Raw genomic sequence first — 7,670 nt, forward strand, 5'->3', positions numbered from 1 at the left:
GGAAACTGCTCCAAAACTTGTCGGCTAATACTTGGCTGTACCTCCACATTCGTCGGCCGTTCGCTTCTTCAGGCCGGTACATTGTCTGGGGTAACGCGGGATCTAGCCGCCCCATCAGGAGGGTGTTGGGGGTGACTGGGTCGACATCTGCTACATCACTGGAGACGTAACCGAGGGGCTTTGAGTTCAATACTCCCTCAATCTCCGTGAGGACTGTCATTAGGACTTCTTCCGCCACAGTCTGGGCCCCAAGTACTGCGTACAGGGCTGTCTTTATAGAACGTACTTCCCGTTCCCAAGTTCCACCGAAGTGGGGTGCGTTTGGGGGGTTGAATTGGAAGTCAATCTGGGCTGGAGCGAGGTGGGTCTTAAGTTCTGGGCCCATAGCTTGGAAGCTCTCCCTCAGCTCTCTTTCTCCGCCTTTGAAGTTTGTCCCGTGATCGGACAATAATGTAGACGGTTTTCCTTTCCGTGATGTGAATCTTCGGAAGGCCATAAGGAATGAGTCTGCGCTCATGGTCGGAAGGAGCTCAATATGTATCGCTCTGGTGGTCATGCATTTGAATACAATACCCCACCGCTTCTCGGTGCCTCTTCCTTTCTTTATGTGCAGCGGGCCAAAACAGTCCATGCCTGTTGAGTGGAATGGCTTGTCGCCGAGTCGGAGGCGACATGGAGGTAGGTCAGCCATCCGTGGTATGCTGGGCTGCGCGCGCCACTTTCGGCAGTCTAGACAGGTTCGCTGGAAGCGTCGCACCGCCTCTCTTCCTTGAAGTATCCAGTAACGACGTCTGATTTCCGCGAAGACTCTCTCTGCTCCTGCGTGGTGTACATCCTTGTCGTATTTCTTTATAATCAGCTCTGTGACCTTGTGTCGGCTGTTCAATACGATCGGGTACTTAATGTCATCCGGTAAATTGGGGGCTCTCCGCAGGCGACCACCCACTCTGATGAGGGTATGTGTGTCACTCTCGGGGGCCAGATGAATCAATCTGCTGTCTGATGGGACGGGCTTTCCTCCCTGTAGACAGTCTAGTTCATCGGGGAACGAGTCTCTCTGGGCTCGTTGCAGTAGAAGCAGTTCTGCTTCCTCGTAGTCAGCTGCTGACATATCAGCGGGGGACTTAATCTCTGGGTGGTGCCGCAGGAATGTCCGTTGCTGCGCACTCTCTATGGTAATGCAATCGTCTATGTTGGGGTCTGCGGAGACAACAGTGCTCAATCCACAGAACATGGGTTTCTTATTCTCAGCCTCCTCGTCACTTGCTTCCCTCGGGGTGGGCGTGGGCCAATCTCCTTCCGGGAGCTTGAGGAATGCTGGTCCGTCACTGTAGATGTTATGACGGGTTAAGTCATCTAGGGACATTCCCCGGGTGATGACGTCAGCTGGGTTGTGTTTTGTATCAACATAGCGCCAGTTTGCTTCTCCGGTTAACTCTCCGGTTAACTCTTGAATCTCAGTGACTCTGACTCCCACGAAGACTTTGTATTTGCATGAATCCGATTTGATCCAGGCGAGTACTGTCGTGGAATCTGACCACAGGATTGTTCTATGCACCGGAATGGTGAGCTCACGTTGGATGAGCGTGGCTAGATGCGCTCCTGCGAGGGCTGCGCAGAGCTCTAGACGTGGGATAGGCTGTTGCTTGCGTGGGGCTATTCTCGAGCGGGCGAGGATGAATGCTGTGTAGATCTCTCCCCCCTCTTCTTGGGCCCGCAAGTAGGCTACTGATCCGTAGACGACCTCGGAGGCGTCACTGAAGACGTGTAAATCCATTTTACATGTCTCTGGCCTCACCGTGGGTGGGAAGTAGCTTCGGCGTATATTAACGCCTGGGAGTGAGTGGAGTTCCATCTCCCACTCTCTCCAGGTGGATGCAAGGTGTGCGGGAATGGGGTCGTCCCAGCCCTGGTCCTTGTCCCACAATGCTCGTACAATCATCTTTGCCCTGGTGGTGTACGGTAGTATACATCCTAACGGGTCATATTGTCGGGCGAGTGTTCTGTACACACTCCGTCTGGTGGTCGGTATTGCCGTCGACCTTCCCTGCTCCGTGGTCAGGGGTTTGTGTCTATAGTGGAGCGAATCTGTTTTGAAGCACCACACTAGTCCTAGTGTCATCTCTTGGGCTTCTCCTGGGATTGTGGCCATCCAGGTCTCGCTGCTCGCTGCCTTGTCCTCGGAGGAGAGGCTGCGCAGTACGTGCGGGTCGCTGCTGGCCCACTGCCTGAGATCAAAGCCGCCTTTGATCAGAGAGGCGCGGAGTTTATGTAGGAGAGCCTCGGCTTCTTCCTGGGTCGAAACGCTTTGTAGACAGTTATCTACGTAGAAGCTGTTCTTCACACTGTGTCTGACCTCTTCGTCCGCTGCTGGGTCCTCTGCGACATGTCTCTGTAGTGCAAATGTAGCACAGCATGGGCTGCATGTAGTTCCGAAAGGGAGGACTTCCCATTGGTAGATGGCTGGGTGCTCATCTCCTGGCCTCTCTCTCCATAGGAACCGCAACAGGGGCTTGTCCTCCTCTACTAATCTCACCTGCAGGAACATCCCTTTGATATCCCCGCTGATAGCCACCTTGTCCTGGCGGAAGCGGAGTAGTACGCCTAGTAGGGAGGGGCCGAGTGTAGGACCGGGCAATAGCTCTTTATTCAGATTTTGGGATCCGATCTGGTAGCTGCAGTTAAACACGATGCGGTCTTTGCCGTTGTGATGAACCTTGTGGTGGGGCATGTACCACGATTCAGTCGTCTGGTCGGCCTCTTTAATGTCAATCTTTGTGACGTGTCCCGCTGTGATGAGCTTCTCAATCTCAGCGCGGTATACACTTTCTTGGGCGGGGTCCTTGGCTAAGCGCCGCTCTGTGTTTAGTAGGTACCGCTCTGTGGCGTCTTTCTTTGCGTGAAAGGTAGGCATCCCTTCCCGCCGCAGGAGTGGCGTGGCGTATCTCAACACGCCGCTGACTGGGACTCTCTTTGTTCCCGTCTCGAGGAGGTTAATGGCGTAGATGTCATCTTTAGAGCGAATGTCTTTCTTTTCGTTCTTAAAGGGCATTTGTTCTAAGGTCCATAGCCTCTCTACATGCTGCAGGAGTGCGGTGTCTCCCTCTGTGACTCGGGAGTGGAGACAGCTAGTGGCTGTGGTTCGGTTGAGAGATTTGGGGAGTGGGCCTTGGAGAGTCCATCCTAGGCGGGTCTCGACTGCTGCAGGACAGCCTCTGGGTCCGGTATGAACCCGGTCTATCGGGACAATGAGGTCTGCATGGTCGGAGCCTATCAACAGTGTCGGGGTAGCACCGTCTATGAGTGGGATCGGTAGCTTGCGTAGATGTACATATTTCTCCATCAGCTTGGCTACGGGGTATGTGTACCGCGAGAGTCCTATTTCTTGGCTGGTGAAAGCGTCTGTAATCCTGTACCGTCGCTCGGGCTGGCCGCTTGCTGCGATAGAGAATGAGACATTCTCGCCCTTTATCGTTTTCAAATCTCTTCTTATTGTCCGAATTGTCATTTGGTTTTCGCTCCCCCGCAGCCCTAGCTGGGCCGCAGCGGACGCGAGCAGAAGGGTCTTCTCTGACCCGTCATCAAGGACGGCGTAAGTGTCCATGACTTTATTCTGGTAGCTCAATGTCACACGGACTACCTTTAAGAGCACTCTGGCTCCGCTGCTGCTGGCGGGGTCGATGTATATGACGCTTGCTTTGCTGCTTGATGGTGCGGGTGGAGGCCGCCGTCTGTTACTGTCGTGGAGTATGTCCAGATGGGCTCCATCGCACCGACTGCACTTTTTCTTTAAGCGGCATTCGGCTGCCATGTGTGATCGCGCACAGCGAAAACAGCGTCTGTTGGACTTTATCCATTGACTCGCTTCCTCCGCATTCATCTTGGGGAATGAGTCACATTGTGACAGCCAGTGTTCTTTCTCACAGTAGGGGCACACTATCTTCCTGGTCTCCTTTCTTGAGGGGGTACTGTGGCTCCTACTGCTTGGCACTGACTCCGATTGGTGCATGACAGTCACCGATCTTCTTCCATCATTTAGTCTCCTGGTTCCTTCTCTGGAGCCAGGGGTGCTCCGTCCGAATGTATCTAGCCGTAAGCTGCTGACTTCTCTCGCCAGGAAGTCGGCTAGATCGAGGAGGTTCGGTTCGGGGCCATTAGGGTCTCGGTGGTCTCTCTGCCGCCTAAAGCGCTCCTGTCGGGCGGGCGGTAGCTTCTCCAAGATCCTCTCTACATTTGAGTTGGCGTATAGTTCATGCCTACCCTTTTCCCTCTGCGCTCCCAGCATCCCTACCAGGGACTGCACTCTGATGGACAGGTCGTCCAGTGCTCGATTGTCTGTTGCTGGGGGTAGGCGGTCGATGTGCCTGATCTCCTGGATCACGTAATCCCATATACGTCCATATCTCTGGTCCAACGCTACCAGCGCTGCGGTGTATGGGGTCGTGGAAGTGGCGTAGGCGAGCGCTATGTTGTGCGCGCGGGGTACCTTTAAATGCTTCAGTAGTATCGCGTATTTATGGCGTTCATCAATGACATCCACCAACATTGTCTCCAGACACATGCGGAGCTCCGTATACTGGGCCCGGTTCTCCTGGGTGAAGTCTGGTACCATAGGTGTGCCAATGTATGACGCGGATTGTTGATACATCGGCGAGCGTTGGGGGAGAGGCCTCCTAGGCGAGTCTCCTCCTGCTCCTTGGCGTGGGCTGGTACCGGCTGTGTACCATGGCCCGCTGGTCCAGGTGCTGTTCCTCGGTGCGGGTCGTGCGTCGTGCTCACCCGTGAATAGCGTCGGGGGTCTGTAGCGCAGCTCCGCGGGGGTATAGCCTGGGCTGTACTGGACCTCCTGGTCCGGTAGAGTACTGTGCTGTCGTCGGGCGTGGTTCTCCTCCTCTTCCTCTTCGTCTTCCGTTAGGTCATCCAGGGCTTGTAGTCTCTGATTTAGCCTCTCCGCAGTGTATGCTGCTCCTTCCCGGTGGCTGGGTCTCGCTTGGACCAGTTGGGGAAGGGGGTCTGCGGGGGGTATAAACCTCGTCTGTTGGTCAAGTTCAGGGTCGCTTACTCGGCTAGGGGATGCCGCCCTGGAGTGATGTCTAGACGAGTTCCTGGAGCCTCTGGTGGAGGGAGGGGGTGTTGTCCTTCTGATCAGCTGTTCTATTAGTTGCGCTTGTGCTCTGTCGCGCTCGGCTTCGCGCTTGGTGAGATCCGATTCTCTCTTGGCACCGGTGGCGGCGCGCTGGGCGTCGGCCCGGTCTCTTGCCATATTCTCTTCCATCTGAATGCGTCTTATTTCCAGGCGTATGTGCTCTTCTTCGCTCCGTTGCTGTATCTGCAATCGATCGCGTTCACCCTGGAGTCTATCGCGTTCAGTAGAGGCTTTCAGGCTGACGAGGAATGCCTGCTGTAGTGTCCTCTCTGCCTCGCTGGGAGAAGACGGTTGTATAGGGGAGCCGTCCCTTGGGGTACTCCGTGCGGAGTCTTGGAGCTCTATCTCCACGGTGCTCTCCTCATCTTCTTCCGTGCCGAGTTCTCTCTCGGTAGTGTTGTCTTCCTCCCGGGACTCGTCGGGGACTACTTCTTCGGTATTGGCGGGGTGTAAAGTCATGTCTGGTTCCCCCTGGTCCCCACCGTGAGCTGGGTCAGTTACGTTAGAACCCATAGGGGCCTCTATGGTCGGGGTAGCCTGGTCGTTAGGGTTAGACATAATTTTACTTTCTAGTTTTACCGCGTTTACTGTTGGTAGAAGACTAGGTTGTTGACTGACAGCGTAAGCCTCTAGGTACTGAGGGAGCTGTCGTTTGCGCCGCGGGCGTTGTTGGTTAGGAGGATCGTTTCGTGGAGTGTTCATCATAGGCCATTTTAATATTAATAACACTATATTAATATTACACTGATTACCCTCCGGCTCGAAGGACCAATTGTAACTGAGGGGTACAATTCCCTGACTGTATTGTTAGATATGATACTTACTACCACTACCTCTTGTACTTTAGACTCTGGCCACCCAGTACTAGGTATAAATAATTATGATAAACACTCCCACCTGACGGATCCAACACAAATGTACCAAGTCGAAAGTCTGCGTTTAATAATAATACATAGCAAAAGGTATGTACAACGATCACTTAATTACATTTATGATTTGAAATAGTATGCACTTTTATGGCAAATGAGTATTCGTAGGTAGATCAATATCGAATGTCCAATCTCTGATTGCGCAGGAAGCAAATATACAACCTGGAATATTTAGGGAACAATAGCAATGATACTTGAATGATTATATAGCTGGATACACTAGGGGAAGGTTCCGACTGCTTGTAGGACAGCTGGAGGGGGGGGGGTAGAGTCTGGCTGTCTCCCGTCTGGCCGAGGGTATCCTGGGAGAGCCCACAGTCGTGCGACCCGGTGCCCAGCGATCCTCGATCCACAGATGAAAGCAGTTGGACTCTCTGTGGCCGGCGTCCTCCGGTCCACGATGGAGAGACGTGAGGCGACCTCGTCGTGTAGAGCGTCTCCTCACCTGTCGTCCTCTCCGGGGGGGGTATTTCCAACACACCGCAGTGTTGGCCTTTATCCATAGAATAATCAAAGTACTCAAAGCATAATCCAAGCCGGGGAAGGCTAGCCGTCGTCGGTAGAATAATCCAATATACAGGTCCACTCGCTCTTTGGCCTGGAGCTCCTCGGGTGCAGCTTCACGTGGGGTCAACCACCCTGGATAAGCGTCCAGCTGATGCCCGAAACGATGGGGGTGCTGATTACTATAGAACTCTTACCGCACGAGGCACTACATATGAATAGACTATTATTAGCCCAATAGAACACGTCCAACTCGACGATATAGTGCCAAATATGACTATTCAAATATTAATATACACGATGTCTCAATGCCGATACTGGGTCGAATTGGCCTTACTGCCCACACGTGGTTCGCGGGGAGGCTTTTGCGTCTGTCACTCTGTTGGAGGGTAAGGAACTGGACTAAAAGAAAGCTCTACTTTAATAGCGCAGTATATATACGCACTATGAACAAATAGTACCATTAGTGGTGCGGTAGACATATTCCTACGCGGAACTAGGACTTGTCCATACATGTTGAGCGGTACGATTGAACCTGGTCTGAGGGGTATGGCGACCTGGCACCAAGGTCTCGTCCAATGGTAGAATGGAGACTATTATGGGATGTTCAGTAGACTAGAAGGGATATTCAATGCATATTGTACAAGGAATATACAAGGGATATCAGGGGATATACAAATACAATTAAATATATATATATAAATAAATATATATATTCGGTTTAATCTGATCCTTCAGAACAGTACTCATCAAGGACCATGCAGTTATTAGTCCAGTTTTATTCAATATTATGATCAATGATATTTTTCAAAATGTAGGACAAGAATTTGGTTTGTCCCTTTTCGCAGATGATGGCACCCTCTGGAGCAGAGGTAGAAATATTGAGTTCTCATTTAAGAAAATTCAGAAGGGGTTAAATCATGTTGAAGAGTATGCAAATATGTGGGGCTTTAACATTTCAGCCTCTAAGAGCAAGTATATAGTTTTCAGTTTAAAAATAAATAAATAATAATAATTAAAAGGATTCCTGCTATAGAGCTGTCTATGTATGGGGTTCTGCTGGAGAGTCACCAATAATTTAAATTCTTTGA

This window comes from Notolepis coatsorum (assembly GCF_963971535.1).
Source record: "Notolepis coatsorum genome assembly, chromosome: 5".
Lineage (NCBI taxonomy): Eukaryota > Metazoa > Chordata > Actinopteri > Aulopiformes > Paralepididae > Notolepis > Notolepis coatsorum.